Source organism: Arachis ipaensis, chromosome B02 (genome assembly GCF_000816755.2).
Source record: "Arachis ipaensis cultivar K30076 chromosome B02, Araip1.1, whole genome shotgun sequence".
Taxonomy (NCBI): Eukaryota; Viridiplantae; Streptophyta; class Magnoliopsida; order Fabales; family Fabaceae; genus Arachis; species Arachis ipaensis.
The window spans coordinates 100,548,437-100,558,328 of NC_029786.2; the positions used below are offsets into that span (position 1 = coordinate 100,548,437).

The following is a 9,892-nucleotide window of genomic DNA, read 5'->3' on the forward strand; positions in this document are numbered from 1 at the left end:
TTGAGGGTAAAAATAACAGAAAATTTTATTAAAATAAAATAATAGCAAAAGAAAAATAACATGTTTGAAGGAAAAAGTTGTAATATTAATTTTGACCAGATGATAAAAATAATAGGAAATAAAATATTTTTGGGAGAAAACAAAGACATTTTAAATTTAATAGAAAATATTAGAGACATAAAATTAGTATTTAATCGAAAACAAAGACATTTAAGGACCTAAAATTAGTATTTAATCAAAACATTAGAGACTATTCCTATTTATTTAACTATTTTTACTGTTAAAAATAATAAATATTTCATATAAACATCAACTAAAATATGCAAATTATATTATACTGATTTATCTTTATATAAAATATAAATTTAATTTATAAAATTTAAATCTCATTCAATAATAAATAAATCGTAAATATATATGCAAATAATAACACTTTTAGTTTTAGGGTTAGAAGAGGAGCACATCACATGCACTTGAAAAAGGGAGTTAGCAAGGAATATGATGAATGTACATGAGTAATCTTGAGATTGTGCTTTACTTAGTGTGTGTCTTTATGTCAAATCCATATATCAAAGAGAAAATGGATATAATTGTTTTGCTATGTGGGGGTCTGGTATGTTTCATACTTTCTTATTTCGTTACCATTCTCTCACAATGAAATGGGAATGTTTGTGTCTCTCACAACAATTCTGAATCTACATGTCATGCTTCACAAGGTAAGTGTGGTAACTTCATTCTCTTTATTTTAATATTCATTGGTTGACATCAAATAAACTTGGAAACATCGAATAATCTATTAGGGTTTTTAGGGCAATAATGAATGACCAAGTTATTCTACATACCTTTTTGTAACAGTTTGATTTTGGTAACTTTGATTATTTAGTATTCAGTTTCGTTCGATGAGTTACATATCAAGCTCATTGATATTAGTATCTAATGCCTTAGCTTATATTTAGAAAAGCAAGAGAATAAAAATTTTTTATTTAAAATGCATTTAAAGTGTTTGATTTTTTTTTAATTTCTCGCAATATCTCTCGGCGACAAGACAACGACAATCTATTGTAGATTTAAGTTTCATTTAAGAGTTTGTCTCTGATCAATGTATTTGTAGTTTGGTACTTACACAAAATGAGATTCGAACTCCCAACACTTAATTAAACGGACGAGTGAAGAACTAAACCACTTAACCAACTCAGATTAGTTATTAACAGTGATTGAGGATGCACATCAAATGAGCTGAGTGAAAATTAAGGGAGAGAATATTAATAAATTAGCTTTAATTTCTTTTTAAGTGAGATTGGAGTATTTTTTTTTTTGGGGAATAAAGCTAAGTTTAGGGATAATTTAACAAGAGCTGAGCTCTGATTCTTCTTCCGCCGACCCTGACAAACAGACGTTAGAGGAGGATGATCTAGTGGCAAGAAGTAGTACTAAAATAGTCAAAATGAATAAAGAGAAATTGGCTCAATGAATATGGAAGGTATTGTAAAAGAGAATGGTGATTCCGATCAAAAGAAGACCTGCAATAGTGGGAGTCAAGAAGGGAAACAAAGAAAAAGACAAGATGCCAAGGATATCATGATATGGTGGTGGCAAACGGATTTGAGAAACTGCATCTACAAAAAATAGTCGAAATGATATCAGAAGACTATATTTCGGAGGATCTGAATATGGAGGCATTGATAGAGGATCAAGCTCCCTTCAATCCTAACCCTACGATTGAGGTATCTCTCGAGGAGTATGATGAGTGGTGTAGGTCGTGGAAACTCTCTCTGATTGTAAAGCCGTTGGGAAAATCTTTCAATCTTGAAGCTCTAGATAGGTGGGTTCAGAGAAGATGGGTGAAGAAGGGATCTATAAGAGTGATGGATCTGACTGGAAATTTCTTTCTTGTAAAGTTTACCGATCCTGATAACTTTGCTCATGCTTTGTTCGAAGGCCCATAGATGATAATGGATCACTACCTATTGGTACAAAGATGGAGACCTTTGTTTCTACCACAAAAGATAGATGTTAAGAAAGTGACAGTATAGATTAGAATAGCTAATTTACTAGTTAAACTCTACAACAAGGTCTTTCTATGGAAAGCGGGTAGAGCTATTGGCACCACGCTAAAAGTAGACGAGCTGACCTTTATTTATTCTCGTGGAAAATTTGCGAGAATTTGTATGGAGATTGATCTAAGAAAAAAGCTTATTCTAACTTTTTCAGCACTTGAGAAATAGTTTAACATTGTCTATGAAGGTTTACATCAAATTTGTTTTAACTGTGACTGATATAGACATAGAATAGAAAACTGTGGTGAGAAGACATTAAGCACCACCATTAACACAGCCTGGAGGGCGGTAGACGGCAGAGCCCCGAGCAGTGGGGAGGGCATCAACAGGCGAGAGAATAATTTGAAATTGCAAGATCTGCAAAAGAACCAAAAAAGGAAAGATAAGATTAATATGGCAGAAGATTAGGGAAGCAAATTAAATGCACCTAAGAAATCGCAACAAAATAGGCAAGACTTTCATAACGAGAATGCAAATCAGAAAAGCATTAAAGACCCTCAATGAGACAATATTTTTGGCCCTTGGATGATTGCAAGAAGGAATTAAAGGAAGGGATCGAAAAACCCAAATCAAATGGAAAATAAGGAAGATGCGCAAAAATCAAGGTTCCATGTTTTAGCGAAGGAAAATCAAGAAAAAATTAAAAAAATGAAGACCAAACCCCTGACATGGCTGAAATTACTCAGGAGAACATGGATGCTAAGAATTTGTAAAAAGAGTCTAGTGAAATCACAACTATCAAACATGTGCCCAGCAATGGAAAGAACTACATATCACATAAAAACACACAGAAGCAAATGAAGCACATTTTTCGATCATCAAAGGAAAGCATACTGAAATCAGTAAGAAGATATCACAGAGCTCTAAGCATAGTAAATAGACCAGCCAGCATAAAAAAATCATACAAAGTATTCCAATAAATTAGGACAGCATCAAGCAACAACAAGAAAATTAGAAGAAAATAGAAAAGAAGCACCAAGATTATTGGAGGCAATTCCCATACCTCAACAGTCAGATTGCTGAAGCAAATAGTGCCCTATCTGTCTAGATTGGGGATAACATAGATAACATTACGATGAATCTCATTGCTTATCATTATAGGGGAGGGAACAATATTGATATGAAAAAAGGGGAAGCTAATAAGCGCCCTAACTCGGGAGAGGCCAACGCTAAACCAGACCTGGAGATTAATATGGTTGAACCAGGGAGTCAGCTGGAGGAAGTCGCTACCCAAAGCCCAATTATAATGGTGCAGTCCACAAATAGCAAGCCGAATACGATGGAATGTTTCTGATGTGGACAGAAAGTTTGTTTTTCTTTATTATCTTTCTGTTTATCATGAATACTTTAATCTGAAATTGTAGGGGTATCCTCTAAAAGATTCTCTTTTATTATTAAAGATTTGATTTCTCGTTACAATCTTAAATTATGTGTTTTACTTGAAACTCATGTTTTAGGAGCTAAAGCTGAGGGGATTATCTACCAACTTGGTTTTGATTCTTGGTGCATAAGTGAAGCGGAAGGTTTTTCAGGTGGTATTTGGTGTCTTTGGAACAAGAAAAAATAGAATATTGGACCTTTGAAGGTCCAAAGATAACTTGTCCACATGAAAGTTAGAGATAATGATAACTGTACTTGATTTTTTACTTGTATATATGGTAGCCCGTAACTAGGCATCCGCAATAGCCTATGAAACAATCTTGAAACTATTGCAGCAACAACACAAGGTCCTAGGTGATTCGGAGGAGATTTTAATTCTATTATCTCTTTGGAGAAAGCGGGGGACAGTTTCAACCTCTCTCAGTACTTGAACAGGTTTCAAGAGTGTATTTAAAATTGTAGAATAAGAGACCTAGGGTTTGCAGGTCTTCCTTTTACATGGCAATGAAACAGGATAAAATGAAGGCTTGACCTTTTTTTATGTAATTTGGAGTTCAATGACCATTTTTCAATGGTAGAGGTGAAACACCTCCTAAAGTTGAAGTTGGACCACCTTTCCATTCTTCTAAACTGCAATTTGATAGAGGTTAATAGAAGGGAAAGACCATTCAAGCTCCAAACACCTTGGATTTTTCATGAGGACTACAATAATTTGGTGAAGAATAATTGGTGCAAGCAAGGAAAACTTGTTAACAACATTAATAATTTTATTGAGAAGGCTACATTCTGGAATAAAGAAGTTTTCGGACATATTTTTAAGAAAAAATAGAAACCTCCTCATGTTGGAGGGTATCAACAGAAATCTCTCTTTTAATGACAATATTCTTGGAAAAACTCCAAAAAGAACTTTGGAAGGAGTACGAGACGATTATTGTGCAGGAAGAAAGCTACTGAATGTAGATGTTACGTTGCAAAGTCATTAACTTTAGAGATAAGAACACTAAGTATTTCCATCAAAAGGCAAATGGCGGAAGAAGGAGGAATTACGTCACGTCCTTAAAAAATAATGAGGACAAATGGGTTGATGATGTAAATGAGTTGAAAGAGCTCGGTGTATCCTTTTTTAAATTTATGCACCTCTCTATTACTCTTCTCCTTTATTTGTTTTCTCTATTACAGGTAAGTTTCCTAGGATGGCCAAGGAGGATATGACTAGTCTCAGTAGAAATATCACGCAAGAGGAAATTAAGCATGCGATGTTTAGCATGGGAAATTGGAAAGCACCCGGTAGTTATGGTCTCCCAGCGAAGTTTTATCAACACTCCTGGGATATCATAGCTGAGTGCAGAGGATTTTTAGGGATCTTAAGAATATTGTGATAGTCAATCAAATTTTGATTTCTATCACCCCAAAAGTCCATTCTCCGGCGAACTATGCACAATTTAGACGTATAAGTTTGTATAACGTATGCTACAAGATTGTGACCAAAATTATTGCAGAGATCATCAAACCCAATTTAGATGATTGTCTCAAACACCCAAGCCAGCTTCATCTATCCCTGTGAGAATTAGTGCGGACAACATCCTAGTGGCACAATAGGTGATTCATACCATGAGAACTCGAAACATTGGAAAAGGGTTCATGGCGAGAAAAATCTTAATTGGAATTTTATTATTGATACCCTCCAAGACATTGGTATTCCAGAGAATATGATCAAAGTTATCAATTTTTGCATCTCTTCCACCTCTATGAGTTTACTTTGGAACGGGTTGTGGTCAGAAACTTTCAAGCCAGAAAGAGGAATTAGACAGGGAGATCCTTTATCGCCATATCTTTTTGTTTTATGCATTAAAAAGCTTTCTCAATTAATTGACACGTTAATAGAAGATAAAAAATGGATGCCTATTAAATTATCTAGGAATGGACCTCACTTGTCTCATCTTTGTTTTGTAGATGATCTTGTCCTTTTTGCGGAGGTGGATGCAAGCCAGGTCCAAGTGATCAAGGGAGCGCTTGAAGCTTTTTGCAGGACATCTGGTCAAAAAGTTAGCCTAAGTAAGTCTTGCATGTTTTTCTCTAAGAATGTTAATCATACTATTAGAGAAGAGCTCAACAGAGACCTGGGCATCCCCCTGACCAGCAAGTTAGTAAAGTATCTTGACGTGCCTCTCATCCACGAGAAGTGTGGGCGACAATACTTAACCAATTCTGGACAAAATGCAAGCAAAGTTGTCCAGCTAGGACATGAGGACGCTTTCACTAGCGGGAAGATGCACCCTCGTTCAATCAGTTCTTTCCTCCATCCCAAGTTACACTATGCAGACCATCAAGATTCATAAAGATGTTTGTAATCAGATTGATAAGGTTTGTAGAGATTTTTTTGGGGGCCTAATCCAGAAGAGAGGAAGGTACATCTCATCAATTGGGACACTATTTGAAAGCCTAAAGATATCTGTGGGCTGGGATTACGCAAGGCACAAGAATCCAACAACCTCTTCCTCATGAAGTTGGCATGAGGGCTGGTCTATAACAAAGAAGCTTTATGGGTGAAGGTCATGAAGGCCAAATACGAATGTGGAGACAACCCCATTCCTAAAGTGATTAAGAAGACAAACTGTTCAAATGCATGGAGGGGGATTATTAAAGTTTGGCATCAGTTTCAGCAGAACCTTATCTAAAAAATTGGAGATGGCAAAAGCATAAAAATTTGAAATGATCATTGGATTCCAGGAATATCTAATCTAAGTGAGCTCTCGTTAATTCAGATCAGTGCTGACAAAGAGAACGAGACCTTAGGAAGCTACGCTACTGCTGAAGGAGATTGGGATTGGGATAAGTTATCCCATCTTGTCCCAGAGAAGGTAATAGATCTAAATCGCACTCTAAAAGTCCCATACTGAAATATAGGACAAGATTTAACAAGTTGGCTTCCAAATTATCAAGGCAGATTTTCAATCAAATCAGCATATAAAACATACTATGTGGAAGACAATTTCAAATTGTGCTGGCAACTAAGAGCTCCGCAAAGATTAAAAACATTCTCATGGCTTATCAGTCACAATGCACTTTTAACGAATGCTAAAAAAGGAAGAGTAGGAGACTTACCGATTATAGTACAGATGTCCGAATATTGAAGAGAGTTTGCTCCATGTATTGAGGGATTGCCGTTTTGCCCAAAGCATTTGGAATAGCACGTAGCTCAATCAGAAACCCCTCAAGACTCCTTTTTTAGTCAAAATCTTCAGAATTGACTCAAAGAAAACCTGAACAAGGACTCTCACACTAATTATGGAACTCCATGGTCCACCTTCTTCATTACAACCTGCAACATTATCTGGAGAAAGCAGAATGAGTTAATCTTCAAAAGAGAGATCACCCCTGTCCAACAAGTTACGACGGAAGTAAAAGGTGTAGCAAAGAATTACAATTACGTTCTTGAACTTATCAAACAAAGCATCAGGAAGCTTAGACCAGTAACGTTAGTTCTGGTAGGGTGGAAACCGCCAGAAGAAGGTTGGAACAAGATCAACATGGATGAGTCAGTACTTCAAGCCTCTAATTCGCTTACCTATGGAAGAATTATCAGGAACTCAGATGGCATGGTATTGGCTGGGTTTATGATGAATGTAGAGAAAGTGACAATTACAGAAGCTGAGTTATGGCAATTTACTTGGGGTTAAAGATTGCAAGCGACATGGGACTTCACCGAATTAAACTCGAAACTGATTCCACTTGCGCAGTTAGGTTGCTGCAAAATACTTCTCCCCCTATTCATGGCAGCATCTCTCTATCATTTGAGTAGTAAAGGAGTTTCAAGCTAGACCTGGAGAGTTCAACATCAGCCACACATTGAGAGAAGCGAATTTCAGTGCCGACGCCTTGGTAAAGCATGCACATTGTCTCCCAGTGGGTCTTCATCTCTTTTTAGACCCTCCTCCGTTCTTGTTTTCGTTCCTAAAAGCAGATAAGAGAAATGTTTTATTTGTTTGAATTCTAAAAGGGCAGTTTTTTCTTGTATCTTTGGGCCGTTCTTTCACCATCAAATAAATAATTAAATAAATAAAAAAACTAAATTTAGGTAAATTTATTATTAATGATTTTAGATATACAATTATTAATATACTTTTACTTATTAATTTATCTTTATTATTTTAGCATTAAAATTAAAATAATGTTTTTTAATTTAACAATGTTTTAAATTTTAATTTTTCGAATTTTAATTTAGAGGGCATGCACTAGCTATATATGTGCCCAGAGTAGGAATGGTAACAGAAAAATTTAGAGGTTGGGTCATGAAATGTTACATCAAATAAATGAGAGTATGGTGAGTGATATGAGAATTTTTCATAACTTGGTTCAAACTCAAAAGTATACAACTATATAGGAGTACCATACCTTTTGGTATACTGCATAAATACATAATAATCACCAAAACTACAAGTCACTAACCACATCAAGTGACTTAATTTTATATTCAGCTTGCTACAATTTTTAAACCAATTTTAATATTCTTCATATATATTTGATTTTTGTTTTTTTATTTATTTATTTATCTTGGAAGAACATGCATGATATGAAGACTCATTTGGTATATAGCTTCTCTCATCAAAAGGTAGATGAGATTGCTTCTTCAGTCTTGGATTCTATATTTCATGTTTGATGAAAACTTTTTTCACTTTTTTTTTTTGGTCCTGATTTGATTATATTGTAATTGAAATGTCATATATTGGTCTTTTAGGTATAAAGGGAAATTCATTAAACTATCGGATATAAATTAGTGTTATAATGTTGAAACCTTTCAATTAATTTTTGGATCCTTGACTCTTGACATAGAATCCCAATATTGGTAGTACCTAATTTCTTGAATATGATGCTTATTTGAATGCATAATCGGAATCTGAAGCAAACTCATTATTTAACTATAGTACAAATCAACTGCTACTATTAAGTCCATATATAACTTATACTAGAGCTACTTCTTTGGATTAGATCTATACTAAACAATTAATTTAAAGGAGTTTAAAATCATTTTATTTATCATGTTAGTTAAATTTTTAAAAAAATTGAATATTATTTATTTTTTAATAAAATTATATTTTTTTAGGTTTAATTATTCTGTTAGTCTCTATAGTTTCATAAAATTTTTAATTAATACTTTATACTTTTTTTTTTTAATTGGGTCCCTGCACCAATTTTTTTTTCAATTAAGTCCCTCTTAGTAGTAATTGGCTTAATTTTATAGGGACCCAACTAAAAAAAAAGAATTGGTACAAAGACCAAAATAAAAAGAAAAAAAAAAGTATAGGGACCCAATTAAAAAAAAAATTGGTGCAAGGACTCAATTAAAAGAAAAAAAAAGTATAGAGACCTAATTAAAAATTTTGTGAAACTATAGAGACTAGCAAAGTAATTAAATTTTTTTTTATTATGAAAAGCTTGAATATATATAATGGTTGAAGCTATGCCTTTACAAAAACATTGTAAATGATGATTCATGGCATGCCACCAAAAGGAAGTAATATATGACTTGCTTTTGTAGTGAAAAGTTTCACAACTAATAAACAAATATATACCTTAAAGTGATCTTAATAATTACTTTAGTTTGGCTCAAGAAAATAATCTAAACTTCAAAAGAAATAGAATATAATCAAAATCTTTTCCCCGCCTGAAAAAGTCCTTTTTGGTCAAATATTGATCAGTGTTATTGCAACTGTTAATAATTAAAAGTATCCCTTATTATAAGGAAATTAAAGGTGCCATGTCCATATATGATTGTTTACTTTTACAACAAACATAACATGAATACTTCATTCACAAGAAAATAAATAGCTCAACATAAAATGGCTCTTGCATGCAATAGAAGCATAACTACTGCTTATTATTTATGTATAATAAAACAAGATGGTTTATTTGAAATTGTTTAAAAAGAAAAGATATAATAAAATATAGCCATAGATTTATAGATTTTTTGACTAACCTGAATTAATAAATTAAATGATATATAAAAAGTGATTTTTTTTTATGTCATGATTGATCTGGTGCAGGCCCATTATTTGACCCATTTTAATTAATTTCAAGTTCCTTTTTCTTCCCCTATAGTTTCTTAGGCACATTAATTAAATGTACTTAGCAGCTAATTTGCCGCATGTTCAGGTGACATCCTGTAGTTCAAAACATGATTATTCAAACTGAAATTCCTGTAAGTAATCATAATCAATTTGCATTAATTTTTTTAATCATCCCCAGGTGTTGACCGCACGAGTGGGAGGAACTAGTGGGTCCTTGATTCCAATAGACCCTAATTTATTTATTTATTTTTGGTATAAAAAGTCAATTTATCCTCTCAATAAATGTTTTTAAGCAATGTTTATTAAATATGCTATATTAATTAAGAGTAAACTATTTAAATACGAAAGTTTGCATCGCTGACAAAATGAATTCTAAAAGACATTAAT

The 9,892-nt window shown here is 33.5% G+C and overlaps 1 long non-coding RNA gene across 2 annotated transcripts; it reads right to left on the reverse strand.

Moving 5' to 3' along the window:
- Nucleotides 2,182-7,415, reverse strand: LOC107628545. Of its 2 annotated transcripts, none has more exons than XR_002358021.1 (4): nucleotides 7,108-7,415; nucleotides 6,869-7,005; nucleotides 6,543-6,771; nucleotides 2,182-2,414 (listed from the first exon to the last, which is right to left on the reverse strand). It is a non-coding gene; the product is annotated as an uncharacterized LOC107628545 (long non-coding RNA). The 2 variants fall into 2 exon arrangements; XR_002358020.1 differs by having other exon boundaries at nucleotides 6,863-7,005.